General features: G+C 40.7%; 1 pseudogene across 1 annotated transcript in view; it reads right to left on the bottom strand.

Annotated features, from left to right (window-relative positions):
• Positions 1–3072: 3072 nt before the first annotated feature.
• LOC307047965 (U3 small nucleolar RNA-associated protein 25 homolog) overlaps positions 3073–18937 on the bottom strand; it is a 28125-nt pseudogene continuing 12260 nt past the window's right edge. Inside the window, exons 8-12 of the transcript in view lie at positions 12395–12597; positions 11031–11213; positions 10782–10894; positions 9812–10057; positions 3073–3618 (exon numbers count right to left, since the gene is read on the bottom strand). The product of the transcript in view is annotated as a U3 small nucleolar RNA-associated protein 25 homolog (transcript). The remainder of the gene's footprint in view (positions 3619–9811; positions 10058–10781; positions 10895–11030; positions 11214–12394; positions 12598–18937) is intronic.

The raw sequence follows: 18937 nt of genomic DNA, 5'->3' as shown, positions 1-18937 counted from the left end.
GGAAATAGAAGATGGGGGTAATCAGAGTCCCTTCTTCCTCATATCTCTGAACTAGGCAAATAACTCATTTCTTTTCTCATAATACACAGGCTCTATGGTAAACACAGCACAAATATGCCAATAACCACAGGGCACTCTATGGATAAGACAATTCTTTGTAGAGTGGATACATGTATAACTGATTTGCTTTGCTGTACACCTGAAACTAATGCAACATTGTAAATCAACTATACTCCATTTTAAAAATATATATTTAAGAAAATGTTCTTTGTACCATGAGTTTGGCTGGCTTAAGCCTATAAATTTGCAAAACTTTAGGAACCCATCTATATATGGAATGAATAGTTCTACTCTCCATGTTGAGAGACAAATAAAAATGCCTATTTAAATATCTAGCAGGAAAAGTACCCCAAAAGTGATTTCACTTTTTTTTTTCTTAACATATTCTTTTTTTTTTTTTTTTTAACCCCACATTTGTTTATTTATTTATTTTTGGCTGTGTTGGGTCTTCGTTTCTGTGCGAGGGCTTTCTCTAGTTGTGGCAAGTGAGGGCCACTCTTCATCGCGGTGCGCGGGCCTCTCACTGTCGCGACCTCTCTTGTTGCGGAGCACAGGCTCCAGACGCGCAGGCTCAGTAGTTGTGGCTCACGGGCCTAGTTGCTCCACGGCATGTGGGATCTTCCCAGACCAGGGCTCGAACCCATGTCCCCTGCATTAGCAGGCAGATTCTCAACCACTGCGCCACCAGGGAAGCCCTTTTTTTTTTTTTTTTTGATGAGCAATTTTAAGCATGTCCAAGAGGAAGAAAATCTGTACCAATATGGGTTGTTCCACTGAGCCTAATGGGAGCCACATGTCTATCTGACAAGGGAGTTACAAGTTTGGAAAGGGAGAAAACAAAAGGAACCCTGTGTTGTTAGTCTGAAATTGGAGGTAAGGTGTAAATTCATGGTTTTCAATATATGGATACAGAAATAAATTTAGATGTCATGGGCACATAGGTATGTGTATACATACACACACATGCAGATATTCCCAAACTCTGACCACTGAGATGGCCTGGGACCAGTGGCTCCACAACAGTACTGGGTACACTTAGCACTCAAATCTTTGCTTTAAGATAATTTTCCACTAAAGAAAGCAGGGCTGGAATAGGGAAAGTACAAGACAAACTTGGAATGTCTTATAGTGTCAGAAAATAAAGAAATGCCCAAGTTAAAGGGGGATGTGTCAAGAAGACACAGGAGCCAGCTTGAAGGTGTTCCTGCTGGCCATATCTGAGACCATTTAAGCATCTAAAGGAATAACGATAATAACCAATTACAACCCACTGAATAAAAACTGAAGAATCCATACTTGTAATATTAATATAAATTAATAAAGGGGGAATGAGTGATTCTATAGTGGAAAAGTCTGGCAAGCACCACCTTAAACAAGTGGTCAGTTAGTGTCATAATGATGGGACAGGTGGAAATCATGCACCGCTTGAAGAGATGCAGCGAGGAAGACGCAGCATTGCTTCTATGCTGCTCCTGCCAAAGATGCATAAACTAAACCTAACCTAACCTAATCTGACAGGAAACACCATCCAAAGTAACTGGCCTGTAATCTTCTAAAGTGTCAACGTCCATTACTCAGCCATAAAAAGAAATGAAATTGAATTATTTGTAGTGAGGTGGATGGACATAGAGACTGTCATACAGAGTGAAGTAAGTCAGAAAGAGAAAAATACCATATGCTAATGCATATATATGGAATCTGAAAAAAAAAAAGGTTCTGAAGAACCTAGGGGCAGGCTAGGTAGACGGAGACGTAGAGAATGGACTTGAGGACACGGGGAGGGGGAAGGATAAGCTGGGACGAAGTGAGAGAGTACCATGGATTTATAATACACTACCAAGTGTAAAATAGATAGCTAGTGGGAAGCAGCTGCATAGCACAGGGAGATCAGCTCGGTGCTTTGTGACCACCTAGAGGGGTGGGATAGGGAAGGTGGGAGGGAGACGCAAGAGGGAGGAGATATGGGGATATATGTATAGCTGATTCACTTTGTTATAAAGCAGAAACACCATTGTAAAGCCATTATACTCCAATAAAGATGTTAAAAAAAATTTTTTTAATTAAAAAAATAAAGTGTCTAGGTCAAGAAAAAGCTGGGGTACCATTCAGAATAAAGGCCACTACAGAGACATGACAACTCAAAGCAGTATGTAACTCTGAACTGCATCCTTTTGCTATAAAGGTTATTATTGGGACATTTGGCAAAATCTGAATGGGGCCCAAGGATTAGTGGCAATTTCCTGATTTGACAGTTGTTTTGAGGTTACATAGAAAAATGTCCTTGTTTACATGAAATACATACTAAATTCAGGAGTGATTTTTAGGAGTGACAGGCCCAGCAACTTGGCAATTTATTTTCAGATGATTCAGGTTCTGAATTGGTAATTTTTCTGTCCGAGAATAGTTCAATTTTTTTTTTTTTTTTTTTTTTGCCACGCTGTGCAGCTTGCAGGATCTGTGTTCCCTGACCAGGAACTGAAACTGGGCCTCGGCAGTGAAAGCGCCGAGCCCAAACCACTGGACCGCCAGGGAACTCCCTAAAAATGTTTTTAAAAGTGTAACTTCTTTTCCTTTTTATGTTATATGACTTAAAAAATGACTATAGCAATGAAGACAGTGATGTTGACGATGAATTTGCGACATCAAGAATTTCATAAAATTATTTCTTGAAATAAGGTAGAAATTAATGTTATTTTATATAATGTGATTTTTAAGTATATATTTTCATTAAAACATTTAGGAGTTAAAAAAAGATCAGTGAACGAATGTGCTCTTCTAGGTTGAATTAAAATAGAATATTTAAGGTTTAAAAAAGTTTGGCTGGGGAAAAATAACAGTTTTGCAAAACCTTTGCGATCCAAAACTAAGATGATATTCAACAGCAAGAAGTATTCCAATTTCTCATAACCAGTTCTCACAAGCAAAGAAATGCATGCCTCACTTTAAGAAGGTGTCAAATAGAAACAGGCAAATCTGAAAGAATTTACCCAGTGTAATAAATTAGAGGTGAAATCACAACAAAAGAATTTATGGCGTACAAAAAAATTCACAAGTAGAAGATTCCTTCTATCAACTTCTCAGAGTTCCATGAGCTCTCCCCTGACCTCTGAAAGATGGGTTTTACCAAAATCTGGTTTACACGGAACTTTTCAGGTATATATGGTCTGAAAAGAAAGAAGTATCTGCTAAGAACCTGCCTGGTGCTCCTTCCTTGTTGCAGCCCTTCTTTGTGTAAGTGATCAGAATCAGGTCCAAGAGACACAGAATCAAGCATGACATATCACACCAAACACCATTTCCTGTCCAACCAATTCTCATCTCTCTCCAGTAATGAAGAGGTGGACGTTCTTCTTGGACTGCAGCATCTGTGCAGCCCGCTCCACCCCGACCACAGCAGACAGCCTCTGGGCATCGTACTTGGAGTAGGGGACAGTGCAGGTCCAGGCAGCTTCCTCTCCTCTGGTGGTGGCTTGCAGCATGTTACAGACTTCACTGTAGAAGTGGGGATATGTTGGCAGTTCATAGAAAATTAGGTTCCTGATGCCTTTTATTGTGTATCTGTTAGAAGGAGAAAGAGAGGCTATGTCTACATGAGAAATTCTATGGAAAAGCCACCGAAGAGTTTTACAGGGACATAGTCACTCTCGCTGTTTCATGCAAGGAGAAAGACCATGGCACAAATAACACACAGACCAAAAGTTACTCTAATTTGAGCTGGAGGGGCTCATTTTTTGTGACAGTGTATTTGAATTCCTAATGTTTGGCTTAAGATAATGATAAAATGAATTTGCACTTCTTGAGCCTAATCTGAGCAGACTGAGGTAGGGTGGGGAAGAATAGTAGACAAGGATTAGAAATCTGTCACAGAAAATTTGAAAAGCAGGCATTTCCAATTTAACGTTATCCTAATTATAATCAGGCAAAACAGTGTTCTGTAATGGAGATGAGGTCAGACCAGACCCAGTACATAAAATAAACAGCATAAACTGTAAATGCACTCCCATTAGTCTTTTCTTGTCATTCTGTAGACATGTTAACTCCATGGCAGATGTCCCAAGTTCACCCATTTACAAAATCCTGCCCGAGGACCCATTAGGCATTATGGGAAGGCAATTAATTTCAACAGCTTCCTCGCTTCTTTCCCTGCTGCACAGGGCTGCATGGTGTGTGTGTGGGGGGGGTGCAGACCCTAGGGACGCGCCTTACGGTTCGGGTTGAGATCAATCATTCCCTCTTGGGCTCCATGACCAAAGATTTTATACGTTGACAAGTTTCTGATTTTTCCTGTTAAGACTCTCATACAGGGCTGATGTCAGACTCCCTCGGGAATTTTATTTTGTTCATGGACGGTAAGTTTTCCTTGTCTTTTTATCCCTTGGCTCATCCTGATCTCTCTGGAGACCCTCCTCTCCCAAAATATAACTGCAGTCCATTACTTGGATCAGCTTTCCACATCCTCTTTCCATAAAGGAACTTTAATGGCTAATGATGTTGAAAAAACACAGTTCTGCCTCAGTAGTTATCAAAACAAACACAGAGTTCCATTTCTGCTTAGTATGTAGAAAACTCAAGAGAATACTGCTCCCATGCTAACAAGAAAAAGATAATCTACAACAGTGTTCCTTTTCCTGAGCCTAGACAGCTGATGTCACAGGGCAACCAAGTGAACTGATTCAACGGTGCCCTGGTGTGTGTTTAACAACTGATTCTCAGTGGGGGAGGATAGGTGCTGATTTGAAGCATTTGCCAATTTCTGTGGTGTAAATACTCCATTTCAAGCTACCAGTGTCATGTTGCTGAACTTGGAACTGGGAAGAGATGTGCAACCATACCTTAAGAGCTGGTATGAGCCAGCTTCAGCCCATCACTGACTGAATTCCAAAGAGTGACAAGATGGTCTGAAGAAAGACAGGACATATGAACCACTTCACCTTTGGCAGAGCACAGTGGGGAAGAGGGCAGCTGCTAAGAAAGTGGGTAGGAAGAAAAAAGCTACACTTTTAACAAGTTCTTAAAGGGCAATTATGGGCTTGCATGACAGTTCAGAATCCCTGGGATTCCCGGACACTCCTTTACTTCACAGTCATGAGGGCTTTTCCAAAGGTCTCCACTGGGAGCCCTGGAAAGACTGGACGCAAGGCAGAAGACCTGAGAGACCCCGATGGTGGTGCAGACATGAAAACTCACTCTCTTCTCAGAGCCATGTTGTATATGAAGCTAAAGCCTGAAGCCAGTGAGAGGGGCAAAGGTCAACTGCCAGGGGGGAGTCAGAAGCAGCAAAACTGTGTGCCCTAAGGGAGGAGCATTAACCCCTCACCCCATCCCTCCCCACCACAGGACTTACATCCAGTAAAAAGAGCAGTCTGGGCAAAGGGGAAAGGGCATGAAGCCTGTTCAGCCCAAGATCCTGCACTGATGTAAGCAGATGTTTGCCACCACTGCAGAGAAGCAGGGAACTCTTTCCCACCAAGACCCCTCGTAGAACAAGGCAGAGGCTGGCCACCATGGAGGGTGGTGCAGGAGCCCTGAGAAAGCGCCAGCTCCAAAGCCCAGGACGGACAGAACCTGCCTGCATCTGAGCTGGACCAGGAGGAGGACAACTGCCCCACATCAAGCCTTAGGGGAGGAGCGAGCAGGAGCAGCCTGCTGCTGGGGGAGGGGCCGGAGCGTGGGAGAGGCTCTCCCTCGGCACAGGGGTGCAGGGCACGGTGAAAGCTGAGAGGGGAGCAGGACACTGAGACAAGGCCCTCCAGCACTGGGCCCCACAGTGGGCCACTGTCTGCTGGAGGAACTGGCAGTTTGTGGTAAATAGAAGGCAACGACGGTAACAACCAAATCCTCACTAGATTCACAACTGCCACGCTAGTGGCCTGACAGAAGAGGCGTCCAGGCCAACTACTTACTCAGGCACTACATTCAACTGACAATTACAAAAAACACAGAAAAGCAAGAAAAAGACATTAAAACCATGAGGTATCATTTTGACTATCAAGTCACTGGAAAAAAGGAGAATTTACAGAAATATTTACAGAATTTACAGAAACAGGCTAATGGAGTATAAATTATTGTGTGTGTATTTCACCGGGGAGGGGAGAAGATGGGAGTGGCAACACACAGCAAATTTTAAACTGGGTACAGCTTTTGAACAAATAAGTTTTCCTTTCCAAATTTATCCTAAGGAAATGCCTAGGCAACTATGCTATCAACTATGCATATGGATGCTCTTGGCATTATTGTATATAATAACAGAAAACAACAAATCAATATGCCCATTAAAAGGAAACTGGGTTAATTATATACCCATACAATGTAACACTATGCAACCATTAAAAAGGATGCTATACACACCTTAAAGGTTACTTATAATTACACAGAAAAGGTATTTTTACAATGTAAAGATTTAGCAGACCTACACCTTGACCAAGTGATTACATTTAGTATCACCAAAAATGGGACAAACTGACACCCTGGGCCTCTTGAGGAGATGCAGGGGGAAGTACACAATATCCTCTATGTAGAATTCTTACTAAAATAATGTTTAAATCTTTGGTCCCCGAACTCTGATGCTCACTCAATCACCTATTTGTTTTTTAAAAATACCTGTAATTGGTCCCCATCCCCAAACACCATGATTTAATTGATACTGGGGTATGATCAGGGCATTCAGATTTTTAAAAGCTCCCCAAGGGGATTCTAATATGTAGCAAAGTTTGGGAACACTGATCTAAATAATAAGAAAACAGCCAAATCCAGATGTGGGACATTCTACAGGAAACTGGACTGGACTCTTCAAAAAATATCAGTATCACAGCAAGAAACAAAGGAAGAGAATTATTCTAGATCAGCGTTTCTTAACCCTGGCACTACTGCCATTTTAAGCCAGGTAATTCTTTGTTGTAAGGGCTGTCCTGTGCACTGTAGGACGTCTAGCAGCACCCAGGCCTTGACCCGCTTGAACCACTAGACCACTAGAATAACCCTCCAACTGTACCAACCAAAAATGTCTCCAGATATTTCCAAATGTCCCTTGGGGAGCAAAACTGCTCCTGCTTGAGAACTGCTAAAATAGACTAAAGAAACATGTCACGCAAGTGCAATGTAGGATTCTTAACTAAATCCTGGATTGGGGTGGGGGGGTGGTGAGAAACAGCTGTAATAGTCATTTTGGGAACAACTAGGAAAATTTGCATACAGACTAAATATTAGATGGTATTACTGCAGTAATGTCAAGTGGTATGTTAATGGTGTTGTGGTTAGATAAAAGAATGTTGTTTTTAAGCTCTACAGGCTGAAAGATTTAGGAGTTAAGTGTCATGAAGCCTCCCATAATCTACTCTCAAATGGTTCAAGAAGAAAAAATAAGAGATGTGAGTGGAAAGAGAGAAGGAGAGACAGAGAATGTGGGTGCATGAGAATGTGGCAAAATGCTAACAGCTGGTGAAGCCTAAGTGGAAGGAGTTAGAGATGTTCACTGGGATAGTCTTACAATGTCTTTTGAAATGAAATCTTCCCAAATAAAAAGTTGGAGCGGGGGCAGGATATAGTAGAACTATATATATATATTAACTTAAAAATACATCCATAACATACAAGTATATACCAAAATGCTAACTTATTTAAGCTTTTTTTCAATAAGCACATGAAACATTCAAGATAAAAGAAAAAAAATCCAAATGCGTACACTGTGATCCCAATGTTGGTGTCCTTTTTAAAATGCCTGTGTCTGTGTGTGTGTGCACGTGCACATGTTTTTTACATCAAAGAGACAGGAAAGAAATACACCAAAATGGGTATTTATATCAGTAAGATGATAGGTGATCCCATTTTTTTAACCTAGATTTTCTAGGTTCTCTACAATAATTGTGTAATACTCTTATAATGAGAGTATTTTTAAAGCAAAATAAAACAACAAAACCAATTCCAATAGGTATTATATTTAAAACCCAAGAAAATCTCTCTTAGTACCAATTCGTGCACAGTAGAGACTAGGCATCTCCTGGAAATAAGAGCACGTGACCAGAACCTCTTCAGAGGGGCAGTTAGTAACAATTCCCATGACCTTCTGCACCTCTTCCCCTGCCTTCCTCCTCTCCTGTATGTGCTTTGGGTCTTCGGTGACCCCTACAAATATGGCGTAACACTGTGACAGGACCTAAAACTAAGGACATTCCCGATGTCTATGTTACCTGACAACTGTTAAAGATAAATGAGGCAACCACAACTGACTTGCAAGGCTGGCTCCTGCATACAGTCTATAAAGACGAGGTCTGTTACTTCTATAACTGGGGTTCTCCCTGAGGCAGGGAGCACTCAGAAACACCCCACTAGCGTTTCCCACCTCCAGAAATCCTACCTCCAGAGTTTCTGATTGCCCCCTGCTTAAGAATCCTTCCTGTGCTAACCCACTGATAATGCTCAGAGAAAGAACTGTGAACTGTCCTCCCCTCAGGAGGGCCATCATGACCAAATGCCCATCCCATCCTAAGATTCTACTGGTTTCATCTCCCCAAAGAAAACAAATCCTCAGGATGAAAGTTTTTTGCTAGCTCACAAATGAACTGCAATATGTCTAACACGGCCTACTTCCATAGAGAATATAAATACAGAATTTTAAAGCTGGATACTAAAGTGTAAAATACATGTACTTTTCCCAAGGTCAAATGAAAAAATCAAATCACAAAGACACTGCAGATCAAAATACCCATCATCACCTTGGTGACCTCTCAAGCAAAAAAAATCTATAGCTGGGAACCTTGAGATAATTGGCAGTTGCAGATTATCTCCATTCAACTTAAACACCCACTAACCTGGTCCAGGGTACAAAGCTAATGGCACGTGTTCGGTTTGTCTTTATAGTGACTTTGGGGACAAAACAGTTTGGTCAATAAATGAACAGTGTAAGACAGAAGACTGTCCTGCCTACTTAAGAGAAAGGGCTCCTTTGACATCATGCCCTCTCCTTGAAAAGCTGCTACTTGAGAGCAGTCTTCATCCCAGCTTAGTTCACAGACAATCACGCTGGGAAGTTTTCCAATCCATCCACTTCATTTAAAGGACTTGCTTTGATGTATCAAGCTTTTGGAAAACTAAGGGCTCTTTAGACCTGCTGAGTGCAAACTCCCCCAAAATACCATTTCCAACATGAATGAAAACAACAACTCACTGGAACAAAGCAAATAATGATGCCAGCAAGAAGCAAACCCTGAAGCCCTTAAATACTCACCTCTAAGCCCCTCACCTTTTGCTTCTCCTAAACTTCAAGGAGCCCCTTAGTCCTGGTTCTCCTTGGTGCAGAAGTGTGTGTGCACTGCCTCAGGACAAATGAGAGCTTTCTGAACACTGACCCTGTACTCAACTTCCATCTCCACAGACCACACAGTCCCCAGTGTTTCATCTGTGCTTCTACGACAGGTTCCTCCCTTTCCTGTATTCAGTTGAGAGCTGCTCAACTCTGTAATATCCTTCTTGAGGGGTATACCCACAGCTACAGGAGGTACCCTAAGTATGGACCCACTCCAGATCTATATACAGGTTATGCTGTAGTCACTCATTCGTTTCTACCACCTTTTCCAACAATGCCCATTTTGAAAGAAATCCAACCAACCAATCAAGAAAAGTCTGTCCAGCCCCCCAAACTCTGGCTTGTCTGCAGGAGGTGAAGCAAGGGAGGACCTTATAACACAGCAAAGCCCACCATGCACTTGGAAGCAGACCCTCCAGAGAGGACACTTGAAACCTGGCCCTACTTTACCTTTTGTAGAAATGGAAGTGCTCTGTGAGGAGCAGGAACTGCTTCTCTCCTTGAAGGAAGAAGTGTCTGGCCCTGGAGACACCAGACTTCTGGGTGTACTCGCAGATATGAGTGAAGTTCAGTTCCTCCTTCTTGAAGTAATTTCGGAGACGCACAAAGTCAAAGTAGGAGGGGACATAGATAAGCGTGTGAGACATGACTGCATCACGATACTGAGGCAAAATCTTGTTGACGAAAAAGTTAAACCTGATTTGGAAAGGCAAAGGGCAGAGTCAGTGGTCTAGAGGTGAGCCATAGTGTCACTGCCAACTGCATGACCCTGGGCAAGTCACAATCGCCTTCTACCTCCCCTAAGAGGCCAATTTGGCCTACCTCATTGCAAAGAGATTATATAGGGATAAAACTTGTTAAGCACATCAAAAAGTAAGTGCCAACACTATTCATCATAAAGAATAGATGTGATGCTTGTATATCCCAGAGAATTATTCTAGGAAGTACGTAACTGTATCATTCATTCATTCAGTTGTCAATCAGTCAGTCAACAAATAATTACTGAACACCTACCATGTGTTAAGCACCATTCTGCTACCATGGGTCCCCTGACTAAACACAATGAGAAGACAGGGGGAAATTACATAGAGAATTAGAAAAACAGTTGTTGCCCTGAAGGGCTTAGAATTAAGTTGTTGACATGAGGCATTAAAAAATTAATGTAATTTTAAAATGCCACAGTCTAGGGGAAAGTACCCTTGATTTACTAACCCTGACACTATTGGAACTAGGACAACACACCATTTCTCTGGCCTTCAGTGTCCTCCTCTGTCAGTGGCATGATTGGATTCAATTATCTCATTTCATTTCGTAAATGGTAACTAAGAAAGCCAACACGGAATACAATTCTAAATTTGAACGCCCAAGTAAAATCCCTCTCTGTGACCCCCCAGGGATCCAATGGGACAGGGGAGGGTACCTGGCATCAATCACTGAAGCTAGGTTTTCAGGTTCCATCCTCTGGAAGACATGTGGGAGCTGCACCAGGACATGACTGATGCAGCCTGTCATCGGGACATTCCTCACAGCCACCTGCCAGGAGTCAGTGAGAACATTAGGAAGTGAGCTATCCCCATTGTTGACCAAATGCTGTCCTCTCCTTCTGCCTCATGACCCAAACAATACACAATACTTCATGAAAATTCAGAGAAAGAAGGAGAGAACCCACCTGGCCTTGCACATTGACGCAGTACTTGTTGAACACAGAGTTGATCTGGGCATCCTGCAGGACCCCAAACAGCAGCGTCTGACGATAGTACTTGGACCAATTATTGGGGTTCCACATGCGCACTCGAGAAAAGTCCACCCCATGTGAGTCCAAGGGCAGTAGGTTCATGTGGTTCATCAAATGCTTTGAGCAGAAATAATACTCCATTAATACTTATTGAACACTTAACCTGTTGGGCGTTGCTAACCTTTCTATAAGCCCATCATCTTATTTAACCCCATGAAGTAGATACTATCATCTCCCAAATTACAACAAGAAAACAGGCTCAGATGGGTGAGTGACTTGCCCATAGTCAAGCGAACAAGAAGAAAAGCTCAAACTGGCCACCTTGTGGATCTTTCAAAAAGGATCAAGATGCTACCTATACAGAATATTTCTTTTAAAGGAAATTCTGAAATGCCACTCTGGTCACTCTATAAGCCACTCAGTTCCAGACTTGGACAAGAAGGGAAATGACATGGAAAACAGAGCTGCTGTCCTTCCATGACTTGGTTCCCAAAACGTTAGAAAATTCCCTGAGTGACTACATGTGCCTTTTGCTCAAAATAAAGATGACTCAACCATCGACGTGCCTTTCCTATTTTAATCATATTTTTACCTTGTAATGTATATTGAAGGGTCACAAGTACTATAAGTTTATTCCCTACTTTATAAATAAGTACTCCCCTTTATCTGTCCCAAACTTACTCCAAGTCCTGGGGTTGTAGAAAAGGTAAATTCTCACATGCCTTATAAAAATAAACCTATAGTTCTGTGATGAGGATTGTTCCAAAGCACAATCCTAAACCCCAAAACATTGCAGAGTATGTTGAGAGGGAGAAAAAAAATCATAGTACAAATTACAGTAGGGGGACAAAAACATCTTACGTTTCTCTGTAAAACATCACAAATTAAGAAATCATGAGCAATGTTTTCCATCTCCACTGAAGACCAAACAAAAGAGAACGAGCATAAATAGGAGGAACTATTTTAGATAAAAACATTCCTGGTGAGGAGGGATTTCAATCAACCAACCAACCAACCAACCAACCAACCAACCACACTAAACTGGTCTATTACTAGAAGCAACTTTTAAGGGGAAGAAATCTTTTCTGGAGATTTGAAAATGTTGACAAGAATTTTTATCTTTCTGGATACTTTACTGACCAACTTGTGGGTAGAAGAGGGGACAACATTTCCCGTTTTCAAATTGGAAAATGTGGAATATTTCCATTTCCAAGCTGAGTTTTAATCTGGACTTTAATAACCATTTCAGACTCAAACCACTGAGCTTCTTGTCTCTAAATGTTAATGACCAGCATTACCAAGACATGCTCCCAGTTCTGCATCAGGTAAATGTCAGCTTGATCAATGACGAGAAGCTCAATAGAAGACAGAAAGTCAAAATCTCTCTTCTTCTCTCCTTCTCCACCAATGATGGTCCTCAAGCCCAGAGGGGAGGCAATGAGGATGTCTGACGAATAGAAGGGGGCATAAAGTCGGATGCTTCTCTGCAGTATTGCTACCCCTATACACAAAACAGCCAAGCACACATCAGTTCATGAGTCACCACCAAGCCATTAGCTTCCACCCTCTCAAACTGCAGCCTCCCCTTGTACCTTCCACATCTTCCCCTTTGCATGTAATTGTGCTCAAACTGCTTTAATTATTAAAATCATCATCGTCATCATCATCATCCCTCCTTTGCATCTACGGTCCCTTCTAGCTCCCACCCTCTTCTTTTCCTTCACTGGCAAACCTTCCAAAAAATTATCTCTACTTTAAAATCTCCCACTCACTCCTTAATGTACTGCAATCTCCCTCTGAGTCTCAGGACACCACTGAAATGACTCTTGCCAAGGTCACCAACAGCTCTCAGTTACCAATTCAATGGCACTTTAGTGTTTCTTGTCACGAATGCATAAGCACACCCTCCTTGAAATGTTCTTTTCCTTACTGGTGGTTTCTATCACTTTAACACTTACTTCTATTACTGACCTGGTCCTTATCTATTTTTCCATATTCAAAGAGCTCTTCAACAAATCCCTGGATTCACCCACAAGTTCTCTTTCACTCTACATAAAGCTTTGGATAAATATATTCACTAATTATGGCTTTAACATTATCATCACAAAAATTTATATTTCCTGCCCACATCTCTTTCCTAAGCAACAAGTAGCAGTCTGTAAAGAGCCCAGATCATATGTGAAGGAGATTCACTTGCTAATCTTAAAGCATCTACCAGAGGGGCAGAAGTTGGCTGGGACTCTCTCTGGGGACAGAATGCTGGCAGATGCCATTTTTACAAATTCCCTCTACCTTGATGGCACTGGTGGGTGCCACTTTTTTGCACTCTCACTCTAAGTTGCTAACAGTGGTGGTGGGTGAGTACCCCCTACCCCACGGCCCTGCACTGCCTGTGTGCAGCACTGACAAACATGGACAACGAGCAGCCACGCCTACCCCATCTCATGCCACTCGCGGGACACGACCTGAGGCAACAATCGCATGTAGCCCACACAGGGGACACTCCTTGAGCACCAGGCTCAGGCAGATGGGGGTGGGACTGCATTTCTAGACTCCATGGGAGTGAAACAAACAGTTTATAAGACGACCAAGAACTAGGAAAAAGTTAAAAATACAGTTCATCTCCCACACAGGGCCACTCCTTCAAGACGGGGCAGTAACTGTTTTGCATAATACACAGAAACAAACACGGAGAGTCAAGCAAAATGAGGAAGCAGAGGAACATGTTCCAAATGAAGGAAGAAGATAAAACCCCAGAAAAAATATTTAATGAAACAGATGTAAGTGATTTATCTGATAAAGAATTCAAAGTCATAGTCCTAAAGATGCTCACCAAACTTGGGAGATGAATGAACGAACACAGTGAGAAACTCAAGAAAGAGACAGAATATAAGAAAGTTCTAAACAGAACTCACACAGCTGAAGATTATAATAATTGAACTGAAAAATACACTAGAGGGAATCAACAGCAGACTAGATGGTAGAAAAGAACAGATCAGTGACCTGGCAGACAAGGCAGTAGAAATCACCCCAACAGAACAGCAAAGAGAAAAAATATTTTTAAAATATGAGGACAGTTTAAGGGAACTGTGGGACAACATCAAGTGTACTATCATCGGTGTTAAGGGGTCGCAGAAGAAGAGAGAGAAAGGGGCACTAACATCCACATTATAGGGGTCCCAGAAGGAGGACAGAGAAAGAAAGGGGCAGAAAACTTATCTGAAGAAATAATGGCTAAAAATGTCCCTAACGTGGTGAAGGAAACAGACATTCAGGTCCAGCAAGAACCAAGAGTCCCAAACAAAATGAACCCAAGGAGATTCATACCAAGACACATTATAATTAATATGTTAAAAGTCAAAGGTAAAGAGGGAATCTTAAGCAGCAAGAGAAAAACAACTAATTACAGACAAGGGAATCCCCATAAGAATATCAGCTGATTTTTCATCAGAAACTTTGTGGTCCAGAAGGAGATGGCATGATATGTTCAAATATGCTGAAAGGAAAAAACTTCCAACAAAGAAGGAAGGAAATAATAGAAGTCAGATGAGAAATACTGAATAAATGAAATGGAGACAAAAAAAAAAGATCAATGAAACTAAGAGCTGGTTCTGTGAAAAGATAAACAAAATTAACAAACCTTTAGTCAGACTCAAGAAAAAAAGAGAAGGGGCCCAAATAAAATCAGAAATGAAAGAGAAGCTATAACTGACACTATAGAAATACAAAGTATCATAAGAGACTACTACAAACAATTATACACCAACAAGTCAGATAACCTAGAAGAAATACATAAATTCCTAGAAACACACAATCTTCTAAAACTGAATCATGAAGAAACAGAAAATGTGAATAGATCAATTACTAGTAATGTGATTGAATCAGTAATCAAAAAGCTCCCCCAAAACAAAAGACCAGGACCAGAGAGCTTCATGATAAATTCTACGAAATACTTAAAGAAGATTTAATACCTATCCTTCTCAAACATATTTCAAAAAACTGAAGAGGCGGAAACACTTCCAAACTCATTTTATGAGGCCAGCATAACCCTGATACTGAAACACCACAAAAAAAGAAATGTACAGGCTACTATGCCTGATAAACACAGATGCAAAAATCCTTGACAAATTATTAGCAAACTGAATCCAACAATACATTAAAAGGACCATACACTATAATCAAGTAGAATTTATTCCAGGGATGCAAGGATGGGTTGACAAAGTGGGTATAGAGGGAACGTATCTCAACATAACAAAGGCATATACGATAAACCCACAGCTAACATCATATTCAGTGGTGAAAAGCTGAAAGCATTTCCTCTAAAATCAGGAACAAGACAAGGATGCACACTTCTGCCACTTTTATTCAACATAGTATTGGAAATCCTAGCCACAGCAACTAGGCAAGAAAAAGAAATAAAAGATAACCAAATTGGAAAGGAGGAAGTAAAACTGACTATTTGCAGATGACATGATACTTTATGGAGAAAACCCTAAAGACTCCACCGAAAAACTGTCAGAACTAATAAATAAATTTAGTAATGTTGCAGGATACAAAGTTAACAAAAATCTGTTGTGTTTATATACATTAATAATGAACTATTAGAAAGAGAAATTAAGAAAACAATCCATTTACAATAGCATCAAAAAGAATAAACTACCTAGAAAAAAATCTAACCAAGAAGGTAAAAAACTTGTACTTGGAAAACTACAAGGTATTGATGAAAGAAATTAAAGATGACAGAAGCATGAAAAAATACACCATGCTCATAGATTGGAAGACTTAGTACTGTTAAAATGTCCATACTGGACACCAAGGGGGGAAAGTGGGGGTGGGGGTGGGGGTGTGATGAATTGGGAGATTGGGACTGACATGTATATACTAATATGTATTAAATGGATAACTAATAAGAACCTGCTGTATAAAGAAAGAAAGAAAATTCAAAAACAAAGTCCATACTACCCAAAGAAATCTACAGATTTAATGCAATCCTTATCAAAATACCCATGACATTTTTCATAAAACTAGAATAATCCTAAAATTTGTACAGAGTTGCAAAGGATCCTGAATAGCCAAACTGATTATGAGAAAGAAGAACAAAGCTGAAGGTATAACACTCCCTGATTTTAAACTACACTACAAGTCTACAGTAATCAAAATTGTACGGTAATAGCACAAAAACAGACACAGATCAACAGAACAGAGAGCCCAGAAAGAAATCCATATTTATATGGTCAATTAATCTATGACAAAGGAGACAAGAATATACAATGCAGAAAAGACAGTCTCATCAACAAATGGTGATGGGAAAACTAGACAGCTACATGCAAAAGAATGAAACTGGACCACTAGCTTACACCATCTACAAAAATCAACTCAAAATGGATTAAAGACTTGAACATAAGACCTGAAAACCACAGAACTCCCAGAAGAAAACATAGGCAGTAACTTCCCTGACAACAGTCTTAGCAATATTTTTTTGGATCTGACTCCACAGGCAAGGGCAATGAAACCAAAAATAAACAAATGGGACTACATCAAACTAAAAAGCTTGTGCACAGCGATGGAAACCATCAATGAAACAAAAAGGCAATCTACTGAATGGGAGAGGATATTTGCAAATCTAGTAAGGGGTTAAGATCCAAAATATATAAAGAACTCATGTAACTCATTATCAAAAAACCCCAAACAGGGCTTCCCTGGTGGCGCAGTGGTTAAGAGTCCGCCTGCCGATGCAGGGGATATGGGTTCGTGCCCTGGTCTGGAAAGATCCCACGTGCCGTGGAGCGGCTAGGCCCGTGAGCCATGGCCGCTGAGCCTGCGCGTCCGGAGCCTGCGCTCCGCAATGGGAGAGGCCACAACAGTGAGAGGCCCGCGTACTGCAAAAAAAAAAAAAAGAGGACCTGAATAGACATTTTTCCAAAGAAGTCGTACTGATAGCCAACAGTCAAATGTAGAGATGCTCAACATCACTCATCATCAGGAAAATGCAAATCAAAATCACAATGAGAAATCAAAACTACAATGAGGTACCATCTCACACTGGTCAGAATGGCCATCATTAAAAAGTCTACAAATAACAAATGCTGGAGAGGGTGTGGAGAGAAGGGAACCCTCCTACACTGTTGTTGGGAATGTAAGTTGGTGCAGTCACTATGGAAAACAGTATGGAGTTTCCTTGGAAAACTAAAAATATAATTACCATATGATCCAGCAATCCCACTCCTGGGCATATATCTGGACAAAACTATAATTCAAAAAGATACATGCACCCCTATGTTCATAGCAGCACTATTCACAATAGCCAAGACATGGAAACAACCTAAATGTCCATTGACAGATGAATGGATAAAGATGTGATACATATATACAATGGAATACTACTCAGTCATAAACATGAACAAAATAATGCCATTTGGCAGCAACATGGATGCAACTACAGATTATCATACTAAGAGGAGTCTGTCAGAAAGAGAAAGACAAATACCATATGATATCACGTATATATGAAATCTAAAATATGGCACAAATGAACCTATCTACAAAACAGAAACAGACTCACAGACCTGTGGTTGCCAAGGTCAGGGGTGGGGAAAGGGATGGATTGAGAGTCTGGGGTTAGTTGATGCAAACTATTACCTTTAGAATGGGTAAACAACAAGGTCCTACTGTATAGCACAGGGAACTATATCCAATCTCCTGGGATATGCCATAATGCAAAAGAATATAAAAAAGGATGTATATATGTGTATAACTGAGTCACTGCCGTACAGCAGAAATGAGCACAACATTGTAAATCAACTATACCTACTCCAATTAAAAAAAAAAAAAAGAAGAAGAATGTATCAGGTGGCTAGTAAGTGCTGTGATCAAAATGAAATAATATAAAATGATAGGCTGTGATTTTGGAGTTATAAATTCTTACAGCCACCATGTATTATAAGTTGCTATTAACCAAAGCACAGAGAGAAAAAAAACCACAATGAGATATCACCTCAAACCTGTCAGAATAGGTCTTATCCAAAAGACAAGAAATAACAAATGCTGGCAAAGATGTGGAGAAAAGGGAACCCGTGTGCATTGTTAGTGGAAATGTAAATTGGTGCGGCCACTATGGAAAACAGTATGGATGTTCTTCAAAAATTAAAAATAGAATCACCATACAATTGAGCAATTCAACTTCTGGGTGTTTATCCAAAGAAAAAAACCCACTAATTCAAAAAGATATATGCACTCCTACGTTCAATGCAACATTTATAATAGCCAAAATATGGAATATGGAAGCAGCCTAAGTGTCCACAGATGATGAATGGATAAAGATGTGGTGTGTACACACACACACACACACACACACACACACACACAATGGAATATTACTGAGCCATAAATGAATGAAATCTTGCCACCTGCGACAACAAGGATAGACCTTGAGGGTATCACAGTAAGTGAAATAAGTCAGACAAAGACAAATATCAACAGCATGTGATTTCACTTATATGTGGAATCTAAAAAACAAAAAACCAGACGGATACAGAGAACAGACTGGTGGTTGCCAGCAGGGAGGGCAGGGTTGGAGGGTGGGCAAAATGGATGGGGGAGATCAGGAGGTATAAAACTTCCAGTTATAAAGTGAACAGGTCACAGGGATCCAATGTATGCCATGGGGAATACAGTCAATAATACTGCATTAACTTTGTATGGTGACAAACGGTAACTTTACTTATTGTTGTGATAAGTTTGTAAGGTATATAGACATTGAATCACTATGTTGTACACCTGAAACTAATATGTCAATTATATATCAATTAAACAAAAGACTGATTTATCAGCTCCTTGTTGGC

The sequence above is a fragment of the Hyperoodon ampullatus genome (genome assembly GCF_949752795.1).
Source record: "Hyperoodon ampullatus genome assembly, chromosome: 2".
In the NCBI taxonomy this organism is placed as follows: Eukaryota; Metazoa; Chordata; class Mammalia; order Artiodactyla; family Ziphiidae; genus Hyperoodon; species Hyperoodon ampullatus.
The sequence above is the reverse complement of the archived record's forward strand: the minus strand, read 5'-3'. Positions and strand labels throughout refer to the sequence as shown.